This window comes from Channa argus, unplaced genomic scaffold (assembly GCF_033026475.1).
Source record: "Channa argus isolate prfri unplaced genomic scaffold, Channa argus male v1.0 Contig016, whole genome shotgun sequence".
Taxonomy (NCBI): domain Eukaryota; kingdom Metazoa; phylum Chordata; class Actinopteri; order Anabantiformes; family Channidae; genus Channa; species Channa argus.
Genome location: NW_027125235.1, coordinates 83,293 through 95,189, shown reverse-complemented (window position 1 = coordinate 95,189; position 11,897 = coordinate 83,293). Strand labels below are relative to the sequence as shown.

Here is an 11,897-nt window from a genome sequence, read left to right as displayed (position 1 = left end):
TTTGCTAGCCCGCCTGGAAAAGGCAGGATCTTAGTCTGTCCGCAATCTGATTGGCTCGGCCAAAGGGCCGGGGCGGCCTCAGGGAAATGGGAGCTGCCTGGGAAATGGAACGCCTCGCAAGCCGAGAAGGGGGTTCCGCGAAGGTGGTGAGTGGTGCGACGAGGGACTTCGGCCCCACACGAAGGCAGGAGCGTCCTTACTCTGGTTTCTCTTCATCACGCACAAGTCTTTCGCCTTTTACTAAAGACTTCCGTGGAGAGGAATACCAATGAGTTAAATTCCATTTTTGGCAGGCTTTGCCTTCTGGCAGAGCCCTGTGAGTTTGTCAAACGTCAAAGCAGCTGTGTCCGTGGAGAGGTCGGCCTGTGCAAAGAGAGCACGGCCGTGGGTGGGTGCTCAGCAGCGGCCAGTGTTACGTCCAGTTAACAATACTGCACCGCGACACTTGAGAAGTGTCAGAGGAGGTTGGCTCAGGCAGCAAAGAGTGGGGGTCATCGCTTCTCGGCCTTTTGGCTAAGATCAAGTGTAGTATCTGTTCTTATCAGTTTAATATCTGATATGTCCTCTACACGGGGACAACTTATTAAACGGATTTTTAGAACCGGGAGCTGAAAAAGGGGCTTGCTCCGTTCACTCCACGCATCGACCTGGCCTTGCAGTGCCGCTGGGAACGGTGCAGCCTTCTCTCCACCTGTGGACAAAAAAAAAAAACTTGCTCAGCTTTTCAGGGCGTGAGCCAAATGGGACGGCCGCCGGGGGTCACGCAAAGTACCCCTGCCGACTTAGTGGCGGCTTCTCGGTAGGCTCCTTTGGTTTTTGTCTTCTTGCAATTACGCTTTGTCAGCCATGACAACTGGCCGAAAAGTGCAGCGCGCCACAGCAAGGTGTAGCAACAACAGGGCCCCCGTGCGCGTTCTGCATTTCCGCCTGCAGGCATGGGGGGCAACGTTTCCATCCCGCCACAGGGCCCGTTTACCGCTCCCCGCGTTGCCCGTCTCCTTTTCTCGCTCCTCGCTCAAGATCTGCAAGCAGCTGAGCGTTTGCTAGCCCGCCTGGAAAAGGCAGGATCTTAGTCTGTCCGCAATCTGATTGGCTCGGCCAAAGGGCCGGGGCGGCCTCAGGGAAATGGGAGCTGCCTGGGAAATGGAACGCCTCGCAAGCCGAGAAGGGGGTTCCGCGAAGGTGGTGAGTGGTGCGACGAGGGACTTCGGCCCCACACGAAGGCAGGAGCGTCCTTACTCTGGTTTCTCTTCATCACGCACAAGTCTTTCGCCTTTTACTAAAGACTTCCGTGGAGAGGAATACCAATGAGTTAAATTCCATTTTTGGCAGGCTTTGCCTTCTGGCAGAGCCCTGTGAGTTTGTCAAACGTCAAAGCAGCTGTGTCCGTGGAGAGGTCGGCCTGTGCAAAGAGAGCACGGCCGTGGGTGGGTGCTCAGCAGCGGCCAGTGTTACGTCCAGTTAACAATACTGCACCGCGACACTTGAGAAGTGTCAGAGGAGGTTGGCTCAGGCAGCAAAGAGTGGGGGTCATCGCTTCTCGGCCTTTTGGCTAAGATCAAGTGTAGTATCTGTTCTTATCAGTTTAATATCTGATATGTCCTCTACACGGGGACAACTTATTAAACGGATTTTTAGTACCGGGAGCTGAAAAAGGGGCTTGCTCCGTTCACTCCACGCATCGACCTGGCCTTGCAGTGCCGCTGGGAACGGTGCAGCCTTCTCTCCACCTGTGGACAAAAAAAAAAAAACTTGCTCAGCTTTTCAGGGCGTGAGCCAAATGGGACGGCCGCCGGGGGTCACGCTAAGTACCCCTGCCGACTTAGTGGCGGCTTCTCGGTAGGCTCCTTTGGTTTTTGTCTTCTTGCAATTACGCTTTGTCAGCCATGACAACTGGCCGAAAAGTGCAGCGCGCCACAGCAAGGTGTAGCAACAACAGGGCCCCCGTGCGCGTTCTGCATTTCCGCCTGCAGGCATGGGGGGCAACGTTTCCATCCCGCCACAGGGCCCGTTTACCGCTCCCCGCGTTGCCCGTCTCCTTTTCTCGCTCCTCGCTCAAGATCTGCAAGCAGCTGAGCGTTTGCTAGCCCGCCTGGAAAAGGCAGGATCTTAGTCTGTCCGCAATCTGATTGGCTCGGCCAAAGGGCCGGGGCGGCCTCAGGGAAATGGGAGCTGCCTGGGAAATGGAACGCCTCGCAAGCCGAGAAGGGAGTTCCGCGAAGGTGGTGAGTGGTGCGACGAGGGACTTCGGCCCCACACGAAGGCAGGAGCGTCCTTACTCTGGTTTCTCTTCATCACGCACAAGTCTTTCGCCTTTTACTAAAGACTTCCGTGGAGAGGAATACCAATGAGTTAAATTCCATTTTTGGCAGGCTTTGCCTTCTGGCAGAGCCCTGTGAGTTTGTCAAACGTCAAAGCAGCTGTGTCCGTGGAGAGGTCGGCCTGTGCAAAGAGAGCACGGCCGTGGGTGGGTGCTCAGCAGCGGCCAGTGTTACGTCCAGTTAACAATACTGCACCGCGACACTTGAGAAGTGTCAGAGGAGGTTGGCTCAGGCAGCAAAGAGTGGGGGTCATCGCTTCTCGGCCTTTTGGCTAAGATCAAGTGTAGTATCTGTTCTTATCAGTTTAATATCTGATATGTCCTCTACACGGGGACAACTTATTAAACGGATTTTTAGTACCGGGAGCTGAAAAAGGGGCTTGCTCCGTTCACTCCACGCATCGACCTGGCCTTGCAGTGCCGCTGGGAACGGTGCAGCCTTCTCTCCACCTGTGGACAAAAAAAAAAAAACTTGCTCAGCTTTTCAGGGCGTGAGCCAAATGGGACGGCCGCCGGGGGTCACGCTAAGTACCCCTGCCGACTTAGTGGCGGCTTCTCGGTAGGCTCCTTTGGTTTTTGTCTTCTTGCAATTACGCTTTGTCAGCCATGACAACTGGCCGAAAAGTGCAGCGCGCCACAGCAAGGTGTAGCAACAACAGGGCCCCCGTGCGCGTTCTGCATTTCCGCCTGCAGGCATGGGGGGCAACGTTTCCATCCCGCCACAGGGCCCGTTTACCGCTCCCCGCGTTGCCCGTCTCCTTTTCTCGCTCCTCGCTCAAGATCTGCAAGCAGCTGAGCGTTTGCTAGCCCGCCTGGAAAAGGCAGGATCTTAGTCTGTCCGCAATCTGATTGGCTCGGCCAAAGGGCCGGGGCGGCCTCAGGGAAATGGGAGCTGCCTGGGAAATGGAACGCCTCGCAAGCCGAGAAGGGGGTTCCGCGAAGGTGGTGAGTGGTGCGACGAGGGACTTCGGCCCCACACGAAGGCAGGAGCGTCCTTACTCTGGTTTCTCTTCATCACGCACAAGTCTTTCGCCTTTTACTAAAGACTTCCGTGGAGAGGAATACTAATGAGTTAAATTCCATTTTTGGCAGGCTTTGCCTTCTGGCAGAGCCCTGTGAGTTTGTCAAACGTCAAAGCAGCTGTGTCCGTGGAGAGGTCGGCCTGTGCAAAGAGAGCACGGCCGTGGGTGGGTGCTCAGCAGCGGCCAGTGTTACGTCCAGTTAACAATACTGCACCGCGACACTTGAGAAGTGTCAGAGGAGGTTGGCTCAGGCAGCAAAGAGTGGGGGTCATCGCTTCTCGGCCTTTTGGCTAAGATCAAGTGTAGTATCTGTTCTTATCAGTTTAATATCTGATATGTCCTCTACACGGGGACAACTTATTAAACGGATTTTTAGTACCGGGAGCTGAAAAAGGGGCTTGCTCCGTTCACTCCACGCATCGACCTGGCCTTGCAGTGCCGCTGGGAACGGTGCAGCCTTCTCTCCACCTGTGGACAAAAAAAAAAAAACTTGCTCAGCTTTTCAGGGCGTGAGCCAAATGGGACGGCCGCCGGGGGTCACGCTAAGTACCCCTGCCGACTTAGTGGCGGCTTCTCGGTAGGCTCCTTTGGTTTTTGTCTTCTTGCAATTACGCTTTGTCAGCCATGACAACTGGCCGAAAAGTGCAGCGCGCCACAGCAAGGTGTAGCAACAACAGGGCCCCCGTGCGCGTTCTGCATTTCCCCCTGCAGGCATGGGGGGCAACGTTTCCATCCCGCCACAGGGCCCGTTTACCGCTCCCCGCGTTGCCCGTCTCCTTTTCTCGCTCCTCGCTCAAGATCTGCAAGCAGCTGAGCGTTTGCTAGCCCGCCTGGAAAAGGCAGGATCTTAGTCTGTCCGCAATCTGATTGGCTCGGCCAAAGGGCCGGGGCGGCCTCAGGGAAATGGGAGCTGCCTGGGAAATGGAACGCCTCGCAAGCCGAGAAGGGGGTTCCGCGAAGGTGGTGAGTGGTGCGACGAGGGACTTCGGCCCCACACGAAGGCAGGAGCGTCCTTACTCTGGTTTCTCTTCATCACGCACAAGTCTTTCGCCTTTTACTAAAGACTTCCGTGGAGAGGAATACCAATGAGTTAAATTCCATTTTTGGCAGGCTTTGCCTTCTGGCAGAGCCCTGTGAGTTTGTCAAACGTCAAAGCAGCTGTGTCCGTGGAGAGGTCGGCCTGTGCAAAGAGAGCACGGCCGTGGGTGGGTGCTCAGCAGCGGCCAGTGTTACGTCCAGTTAACAATACTGCACCGCGACACTTGAGAAGTGTCAGAGGAGGTTGGCTCAGGCAGCAAAGAGTGGGGGTCATCGCTTCTCGGCCTTTTGGCTAAGATCAAGTGTAGTATCTGTTCTTATCAGTTTAATATCTGATATGTCCTCTACACGGGGACAACTTATTAAACGGATTTTTAGTACCGGGAGCTGAAAAAGGGGCTTGCTCCGTTCACTCCACGCATCGACCTGGCCTTGCAGTGCCGCTGGGAACGGTGCAGCCTTCTCTCCACCTGTGGACAAAAAAAAAAAAACTTGCTCAGCTTTTCAGGGCGTGAGCCAAATGGGACGGCCGCCGGGGGTCACGCTAAGTACCCCTGCCGACTTAGTGGCGGCTTCTCGGTAGGCTCCTTTGGTTTTTGTCTTCTTGCAATTACGCTTTGTCAGCCATGACAACTGGCCGAAAAGTGCAGCGCGCCACAGCAAGGTGTAGCAACAACAGGGCCCCCGTGCGCGTTCTGCATTTCCGCCTGCAGGCATGGGGGGCAACGTTTCCATCCCGCCACAGGGCCCGTTTACCGCTCCCCGCGTTGCCCGTCTCCTTTTCTCGCTCCTCGCTCAAGATCTGCAAGCAGCTGAGCGTTTGCTAGCCCGCCTGGAAAAGGCAGGATCTTAGTCTGTCCGCAATCTGATTGGCTCGGCCAAAGGGCCGGGGCGGCCTCAGGGAAATGGGAGCTGCCTGGGAAATGGAACGCCTCGCAAGCCGAGAAGGGGGTTCCGCGAAGGTGGTGAGTGGTGCGACGAGGGACTTCGGCCCCACACGAAGGCAGGAGCGTCCTTACTCTGGTTTCTCTTCATCACGCACAAGTCTTTCGCCTTTTACTAAAGACTTCCGTGGAGAGGAATACCAATGAGTTAAATTCCATTTTTGGCAGGCTTTGCCTTCTGGCAGAGCCCTGTGAGTTTGTCAAACGTCAAAGCAGCTGTGTCCGTGGAGAGGTCGGCCTGTGCAAAGAGAGCACGGCCGTGGGTGGGTGCTCAGCAGCGGCCAGTGTTACGTCCAGTTAACAATACTGCACCGCGACACTTGAGAAGTGTCAGAGGAGGTTGGCTCAGGCAGCAAAGAGTGGGGGTCATCGCTTCTCGGCCTTTTGGCTAAGATCAAGTGTAGTATCTGTTCTTATCAGTTTAATATCTGATATGTCCTCTACACGGGGACAACTTATTAAACGGATTTTTAGTACCGGGAGCTGAAAAAGGGGCTTGCTCCGTTCACTCCACGCATCGACCTGGCCTTGCAGTGCCGCTGGGAACGGTGCAGCCTTCTCTCCACCTGTGGACAAAAAAAAAAAAACTTGCTCAGCTTTTCAGGGCGTGAGCCAAATGGGACGGCCGCCGGGGGTCACGCTAAGTACCCCTGCCGACTTAGTGGCGGCTTCTCGGTAGGCTCCTTTGGTTTTTGTCTTCTTGCAATTACGCTTTGTCAGCCATGACAACTGGCCGAAAAGTGCAGCGCGCCACAGCAAGGTGTAGCAACAACAGGGCCCCCGTGCGCGTTCTGCATTTCCGCCTGCAGGCATGGGGGGCAACGTTTCCATCCCGCCACAGGGCCCGTTTACCGCTCCCCGCGTTGCCCGTCTCCTTTTCTCGCTCCTCGCTCAAGATCTGCAAGCAGCTGAGCGTTTGCTAGCCCGCCTGGAAAAGGCAGGATCTTAGTCTGTCCGCAATCTGATTGGCTCGGCCAAAGGGCCGGGGCGGCCTCAGGGAAATGGGAGCTGCCTGGGAAATGGAACGCCTCGCAAGCCGAGAAGGGGGTTCCGCGAAGGTGGTGAGTGGTGCGACGAGGGACTTCGGCCCCACACGAAGGCAGGAGCGTCCTTACTCTGGTTTCTCTTCATCACGCACAAGTCTTTCGCCTTTTACTAAAGACTTCCGTGGAGAGGAATACCAATGAGTTAAATTCCATTTTTGGCAGGCTTTGCCTTCTGGCAGAGCCCTGTGAGTTTGTCAAACGTCAAAGCAGCTGTGTCCGTGGAGAGGTCGGCCTGTGCAAAGAGAGCACGGCCGTGGGTGGGTGCTCAGCAGCGGCCAGTGTTACGTCCAGTTAACAATACTGCACCGCGACACTTGAGAAGTGTCAGAGGAGGTTGGCTCAGGCAGCAAAGAGTGGGGGTCATCGCTTCTCGGCCTTTTGGCTAAGATCAAGTGTAGTATCTGTTCTTATCAGTTTAATATCTGATATGTCCTCTACACGGGGACAACTTATTAAACGGATTTTTAGTACCGGGAGCTGAAAAAGGGGCTTGCTCCGTTCACTCCACGCATCGACCTGGCCTTGCAGTGCCGCTGGGAACGGTGCAGCCTTCTCTCCACCTGTGGACAAAAAAAAAAAAACTTGCTCAGCTTTTCAGGGCGTGAGCCAAATGGGACGGCCGCCGGGGGTCACGCTAAGTACCCCTGCCGACTTAGTGGCGGCTTCTCGGTAGGCTCCTTTGGTTTTTGTCTTCTTGCAATTACGCTTTGTCAGCCATGACAACTGGCCGAAAAGTGCAGCGCGCCACAGCAAGGTGTAGCAACAACAGGGCCCCCGTGCGCGTTCTGCATTTCCCCCTGCAGGCATGGGGGGCAACGTTTCCATCCCGCCACAGGGCCCGTTTACCGCTCCCCGCGTTGCCCGTCTCCTTTTCTCGCTCCTCGCTCAAGATCTGCAAGCAGCTGAGCGTTTGCTAGCCCGCCTGGAAAAGGCAGGATCTTAGTCTGTCCGCAATCTGATTGGCTCGGCCAAAGGGCCGGGGCGGCCTCAGGGAAATGGGAGCTGCCTGGGAAATGGAACGCCTCGCAAGCCGAGAAGGGGGTTCCGCGAAGGTGGTGAGTGGTGCGACGAGGGACTTCGGCCCCACACGAAGGCAGGAGCGTCCTTACTCTGGTTTCTCTTCATCACGCACAAGTCTTTCGCCTTTTACTAAAGACTTCCGTGGAGAGGAATACCAATGAGTTAAATTCCATTTTTGGCAGGCTTTGCCTTCTGGCAGAGCCCTGTGAGTTTGTCAAACGTCAAAGCAGCTGTGTCCGTGGAGAGGTCGGCCTGTGCAAAGAGAGCACGGCCGTGGGTGGGTGCTCAGCAGCGGCCAGTGTTACGTCCAGTTAACAATACTGCACCGCGACACTTGAGAAGTGTCAGAGGAGGTTGGCTCAGGCAGCAAAGAGTGGGGGTCATCGCTTCTCGGCCTTTTGGCTAAGATCAAGTGTAGTATCTGTTCTTATCAGTTTAATATCTGATATGTCCTCTACACGGGGACAACTTATTAAACGGATTTTTAGAACCGGGAGCTGAAAAAGGGGCTTGCTCCGTTCACTCCACGCATCGACCTGGCCTTGCAGTGCCGCTGGGAACGGTGCAGCCTTCTCTCCACCTGTGGACAAAAAAAAAAACTTGCTCAGCTTTTCAGGGCGTGAGCCAAATGGGACGGCCGCCGGGGGTCACGCTAAGTACCCCTGCCGACTTAGTGGCGGCTTCTCGGTAGGCTCCTTTGGTTTTTGTCTTCTTGCAATTACGCTTTGTCAGCCATGACAACTGGCCGAAAAGTGCAGCGCGCCACAGCAAGGTGTAGCAACAACAGGGCCCCCGTGCGCGTTCTGCATTTCCCCCTGCAGGCATAGGGGGCAACGTTTCCATCCCGCCACAGGGCCCGTTTACCGCTCCCCGCGTTGCCCGTCTCCTTTTCTCGCTCCTCGCTCAAGATCTGCAAGCAGCTGAGCGTTTGCTAGCCCGCCTGGAAAAGGCAGGATCTTAGTCTGTCCGCAATCTGATTGGCTCGGCCAAAGGGCCGGGGCGGCCTCAGGGAAATGGGAGCTGCCTGGGAAATGGAACGCCTCGCAAGCCGAGAAGGGGGTTCCGCGAAGGTGGTGAGTGGTGCGACGAGGGACTTCGGCCCCACACGAAGGCAGGAGCGTCCTTACTCTGGTTTCTCTTCATCACGCACAAGTCTTTCGCCTTTTATTAAAGACTTCCGTGGAGAGGAATACCAATGAGTTAAATTCCATTTTTGGCAGGCTTTGCCTTCTGGCAGAGCCCTGTGAGTTTGTCAAACGTCAAAGCAGCTGTGTCCGTGGAGAGGTCGGCCTGTGCAAAGAGAGCACGGCCGTGGGTGGGTGCTCAGCAGCGGCCAGTGTTACGTCCAGTTAACAATACTGCACCGCGACACTTGAGAAGTGTCAGAGGAGGTTGGCTCAGGCAGCAAAGAGTGGGGGTCATCGCTTCTCGGTCTTTTGGCTAAGATCAAGTGTAGTATCTGTTCTTATCAGTTTAATATCTGATATGTCCTCTACACGGGGACAACTTATTAAACGGATTTTTAGAACCGGGAGCTGAAAAAGGGGCTTGCTCCGTTCACTCCACGCATCGACCTGGCCTTGCAGTGCCGCTGGGAACGGTGCAGCCTTCTCTCCACCTGTGGACAAAAAAAAAAAACTTGCTCAGCTTTTCAGGGCGTGAGCCAAATGGGACGGCCGCCGGGGGTCACGCTAAGTACCCCTGCCGACTTAGTGGCGGCTTCTCGGTAGGCTCCTTTGGTTTTTGTCTTCTTGCAATTACGCTTTGTCAGCCATGACAACTGGCCGAAAAGTGCAGCGCGCCACAGCAAGGTGTAGCAACAACAGGGCCCCCGTGCGCGTTCTGCATTTCCCCCTGCAGGCATAGGGGGCAACGTTTCCATCCCGCCACAGGGCCCGTTTACCGCTCCCCGCGTTGCCCGTCTCCTTTTCTCGCTCCTCGCTCAAGATCTGCAAGCAGCTGAGCGTTTGCTAGCCCGCCTGGAAAAGGCAGGATCTTAGTCTGTCCGCAATCTGATTGGCTCGGCCAAAGGGCCGGGGCGGCCTCAGGGAAATGGGAGCTGCCTGGGAAATGGAACGCCTCGCAAGCCGAGAAGGGGGTTCCGCGAAGGTGGTGAGTGGTGCGACGAGGGACTTCGGCCCCACACGAAGGCAGGAGCGTCCTTACTCTGGTTTCTCTTCATCACGCACAAGTCTTTCGCCTTTTACTAAAGACTTCCGTGGAGAGGAATACCAATGAGTTAAATTCCATTTTTGGCAGGCTTTGCCTTCTGGCAGAGCCCTGTGAGTTTGTCAAACGTCAAAGCAGCTGTGTCCGTGGAGAGGTCGGCCTGTGCAAAGAGAGCACGGCCGTGGGTGGGTGCTCAGCAGCGGCCAGTGTTACGTCCAGTTAACAATACTGCACCGCGACACTTGAGAAGTGTCAGAGGAGGTTGGCTCAGGCAGCAAAGAGTGGGGGTCATCGCTTCTCGGCCTTTTGGCTAAGATCAAGTGTAGTATCTGTTCTTATCAGTTTAATATCTGATATGTCCTCTACACGGGGACAACTTATTAAACGGATTTTTAGTACCGGGAGGTGAAAAAGGGGCTTGCTCCGTTCACTCCACGCATCGACCTGGCCTTGCAGTGCCGCTGGGAACGGTGCAGCCTTCTCTCCACCTGTGGACAAAAAAAAAAAAACTTGCTCAGCTTTTCAGGGCGTGAGCCAAATGGGACGGCCGCCGGGGGTCACGCTAAGTACCCCTGCCGACTTAGTGGCGGCTTCTCGGTAGGCTCCTTTGGTTTTTGTCTTCTTGCAATTACGCTTTGTCAGCCATGACAACTGGCCGAAAAGTGCAGCGCGCCACAGCAAGGTGTAGCAACAACAGGGCCCCCGTGCGCGTTCTGCATTTCCCCCTGCAGGCATAGGGGGCAACGTTTCCATCCCGCCACAGGGCCCGTTTACCGCTCCCCGCGTTGCCCGTCTCCTTTTCTCGCTCCTCGCTCAAGATCTGCAAGCAGCTGAGCGTTTGCTAGCCCGCCTGGAAAAGGCAGGATCTTAGTCTGTCCGCAATCTGATTGGCTCGGCCAAAGGGCCGGGGCGGCCTCAGGGAAATGGGAGCTGCCTGGGAAATGGAACGCCTCGCAAGCCGAGAAGGGGGTTCCGCGAAGGTGGTGAGTGGTGCGACGAGGGACTTCGGCCCCACACGAAGGCAGGAGCGTCCTTACTCTGGTTTCTCTTCATCACGCACAAGTCTTTCGCCTTTTACTAAAGACTTCCGTGGAGAGGAATACCGATGAGTTAAATTCCATTTTTGGCAGGCTTTGCCTTCTAGCAGAGCCCTGTGAGTTTGTCAAACGTCAAAGCAGCTGTGTCCGTGGAGAGGTCGGCCTGTGCAAAGAGAGCACGGCCGTGGGTGGGTGCTCAGCAGCGGCCAGTGTTACGTCCAGTTAACAATACTGCACCGCGACACTTGAGAAGTGTCAGAGGAGGTTGGCTCAGGCAGCAAAGAGTGGGGGTCATCGCTTCTCGGCCTTTTGGCTAAGATCAAGTGTAGTATCTGTTCTTATCAGTTTAATATCTGATATGTCCTCTACACGGGGACAACTTATTAAACGGATTTTTAGTACCGGGAGGTGAAAAAGGGGCTTGCTCCGTTCACTCCACGCATCGACCTGGCCTTGCAGTGCAGCTGGGAACGGTGCAGCCTTCTCTCCACCTGTGGACAAAAAAAAAAAAACTTGCTCAGCTTTTCAGGGCGTGAGCCAAATGGGACGGCCGCCGGGGGTCACGCTAAGTACCCCTGCCGACTTAGTGGCGGCTTCTCGGTAGGCTCCTTTGGTTTTTGTCTTCTTGCAATTACGCTTTGTCAGCCATGACAACTGGCCGAAAAGTGCAGCGCGCCACAGCAAGGTGTAGCAACAACAGGGCCCCCGTGCGCGTTCTGCATTTCCCCCTGCAGGCATAGGGGGCAACGTTTCCATCCCGCCACAGGGCCCGTTTACCGCTCCCCGCGTTGCCCGTCTCCTTTTCTCGCTCCTCGCTCAAGATCTGCAAGCAGCTGAGCGTTTGCTAGCCCGCCTGGAAAAGGCAGGATCTTAGTCTGTCCGCAATCTGATTGGCTCGGCCAAAGGGCCGGGGCGGCCTCAGGGAAATGGGAGCTGCCTGGGAAATGGAACGCCTCGCAAGCCGAGAAGGGGGTTCCGCGAAGGTGGTGAGTGGTGCGACGAGGGACTTCGGCCCCACACGAAGGCAGGAGCGTCCTTACTCTGGTTTCTCTTCATCACGCACAAGTCTTTCGCCTTTTACTAAAGACTTCCGTGGAGAGGAATACCGATGAGTTAAATTCCATTTTTGGCAGGCTTTGCCTTCTAGCAGAGCCCTGTGAGTTTGTCAAACGTCAAAGCAGCTGTGTCCGTGGAGAGGTCGGCCTGTGCAAAGAGAGCACGGCCGTGGGTGGGTGCTCAGCAGCGGCCAGTGTTACGTCCAGTTAACAATACTGCACCGCGACACTTGAGAAGTGTCAGAG

The 11,897-nt window shown here is 55.6% G+C and overlaps 23 non-coding genes across 23 annotated transcripts; all 23 read left to right on the top strand.

Moving 5' to 3' along the window:
- The first annotated feature begins 196 nt into the window (after positions 1 to 196).
- On the top strand, positions 197 to 312 carry LOC137113396 (U5 spliceosomal RNA). Its single transcript, XR_010912527.1, has one exon. It is a non-coding gene; the product is annotated as a U5 spliceosomal RNA (small nuclear RNA).
- A 181-nt stretch (positions 313 to 493) lies between these two features.
- LOC137113381 (U2 spliceosomal RNA) lies at positions 494 to 684 on the top strand. Its single transcript, XR_010912513.1, has one exon. It is a non-coding gene; the product is annotated as a U2 spliceosomal RNA (small nuclear RNA).
- Positions 685 to 1,235: 551 nt separating this feature from the next.
- Positions 1,236 to 1,351, top strand: LOC137113394 (U5 spliceosomal RNA). Its single transcript, XR_010912526.1, has one exon. It is a non-coding gene; the product is annotated as a U5 spliceosomal RNA (small nuclear RNA).
- Positions 1,352 to 1,532: 181 nt separating this feature from the next.
- LOC137114256 (U2 spliceosomal RNA) lies at positions 1,533 to 1,723 on the top strand. Its single transcript, XR_010913364.1, has one exon. It is a non-coding gene; the product is annotated as a U2 spliceosomal RNA (small nuclear RNA).
- Positions 1,724 to 2,275: 552 nt separating this feature from the next.
- Positions 2,276 to 2,391, top strand: LOC137113392 (U5 spliceosomal RNA). The gene has a single exon (XR_010912524.1). It is a non-coding gene; the product is annotated as a U5 spliceosomal RNA (small nuclear RNA).
- Positions 2,392 to 2,572: 181 nt separating this feature from the next.
- LOC137114253 (U2 spliceosomal RNA) lies at positions 2,573 to 2,763 on the top strand. Its single transcript, XR_010913362.1, has one exon. It is a non-coding gene; the product is annotated as a U2 spliceosomal RNA (small nuclear RNA).
- A 552-nt stretch (positions 2,764 to 3,315) lies between these two features.
- LOC137113325 (U5 spliceosomal RNA) lies at positions 3,316 to 3,431 on the top strand. The gene has a single exon (XR_010912460.1). It is a non-coding gene; the product is annotated as a U5 spliceosomal RNA (small nuclear RNA).
- A 181-nt stretch (positions 3,432 to 3,612) lies between these two features.
- On the top strand, positions 3,613 to 3,803 carry LOC137114252 (U2 spliceosomal RNA). Its single transcript, XR_010913361.1, has one exon. It is a non-coding gene; the product is annotated as a U2 spliceosomal RNA (small nuclear RNA).
- Positions 3,804 to 4,355: 552 nt separating this feature from the next.
- On the top strand, positions 4,356 to 4,471 carry LOC137113391 (U5 spliceosomal RNA). The gene has a single exon (XR_010912523.1). It is a non-coding gene; the product is annotated as a U5 spliceosomal RNA (small nuclear RNA).
- Positions 4,472 to 4,652: 181 nt separating this feature from the next.
- LOC137114251 (U2 spliceosomal RNA) lies at positions 4,653 to 4,843 on the top strand. The gene has a single exon (XR_010913360.1). It is a non-coding gene; the product is annotated as a U2 spliceosomal RNA (small nuclear RNA).
- A 552-nt stretch (positions 4,844 to 5,395) lies between these two features.
- Positions 5,396 to 5,511, top strand: LOC137113390 (U5 spliceosomal RNA). The gene has a single exon (XR_010912522.1). It is a non-coding gene; the product is annotated as a U5 spliceosomal RNA (small nuclear RNA).
- Positions 5,512 to 5,692: 181 nt separating this feature from the next.
- LOC137114250 (U2 spliceosomal RNA) lies at positions 5,693 to 5,883 on the top strand. The gene has a single exon (XR_010913359.1). It is a non-coding gene; the product is annotated as a U2 spliceosomal RNA (small nuclear RNA).
- Positions 5,884 to 6,435: 552 nt separating this feature from the next.
- LOC137113389 (U5 spliceosomal RNA) lies at positions 6,436 to 6,551 on the top strand. The gene has a single exon (XR_010912521.1). It is a non-coding gene; the product is annotated as a U5 spliceosomal RNA (small nuclear RNA).
- A 181-nt stretch (positions 6,552 to 6,732) lies between these two features.
- On the top strand, positions 6,733 to 6,923 carry LOC137114249 (U2 spliceosomal RNA). Its single transcript, XR_010913358.1, has one exon. It is a non-coding gene; the product is annotated as a U2 spliceosomal RNA (small nuclear RNA).
- A 552-nt stretch (positions 6,924 to 7,475) lies between these two features.
- Positions 7,476 to 7,591, top strand: LOC137113388 (U5 spliceosomal RNA). The gene has a single exon (XR_010912520.1). It is a non-coding gene; the product is annotated as a U5 spliceosomal RNA (small nuclear RNA).
- Positions 7,592 to 7,772: 181 nt separating this feature from the next.
- On the top strand, positions 7,773 to 7,963 carry LOC137113369 (U2 spliceosomal RNA). The gene has a single exon (XR_010912502.1). It is a non-coding gene; the product is annotated as a U2 spliceosomal RNA (small nuclear RNA).
- A 550-nt stretch (positions 7,964 to 8,513) lies between these two features.
- LOC137113885 (U5 spliceosomal RNA) lies at positions 8,514 to 8,629 on the top strand. Its single transcript, XR_010913005.1, has one exon. It is a non-coding gene; the product is annotated as a U5 spliceosomal RNA (small nuclear RNA).
- A 181-nt stretch (positions 8,630 to 8,810) lies between these two features.
- Positions 8,811 to 9,001, top strand: LOC137114425 (U2 spliceosomal RNA). The gene has a single exon (XR_010913526.1). It is a non-coding gene; the product is annotated as a U2 spliceosomal RNA (small nuclear RNA).
- A 551-nt stretch (positions 9,002 to 9,552) lies between these two features.
- On the top strand, positions 9,553 to 9,668 carry LOC137113386 (U5 spliceosomal RNA). The gene has a single exon (XR_010912518.1). It is a non-coding gene; the product is annotated as a U5 spliceosomal RNA (small nuclear RNA).
- Positions 9,669 to 9,849: 181 nt separating this feature from the next.
- On the top strand, positions 9,850 to 10,040 carry LOC137114242 (U2 spliceosomal RNA). Its single transcript, XR_010913351.1, has one exon. It is a non-coding gene; the product is annotated as a U2 spliceosomal RNA (small nuclear RNA).
- A 552-nt stretch (positions 10,041 to 10,592) lies between these two features.
- Positions 10,593 to 10,710, top strand: LOC137113775 (U5 spliceosomal RNA). The gene has a single exon (XR_010912895.1). It is a non-coding gene; the product is annotated as a U5 spliceosomal RNA (small nuclear RNA).
- Positions 10,711 to 10,889: 179 nt separating this feature from the next.
- Positions 10,890 to 11,080, top strand: LOC137114276 (U2 spliceosomal RNA). The gene has a single exon (XR_010913384.1). It is a non-coding gene; the product is annotated as a U2 spliceosomal RNA (small nuclear RNA).
- Positions 11,081 to 11,632: 552 nt separating this feature from the next.
- LOC137113774 (U5 spliceosomal RNA) lies at positions 11,633 to 11,750 on the top strand. The gene has a single exon (XR_010912894.1). It is a non-coding gene; the product is annotated as a U5 spliceosomal RNA (small nuclear RNA).
- Positions 11,751 to 11,897: the final 147 nt, after the last annotated feature.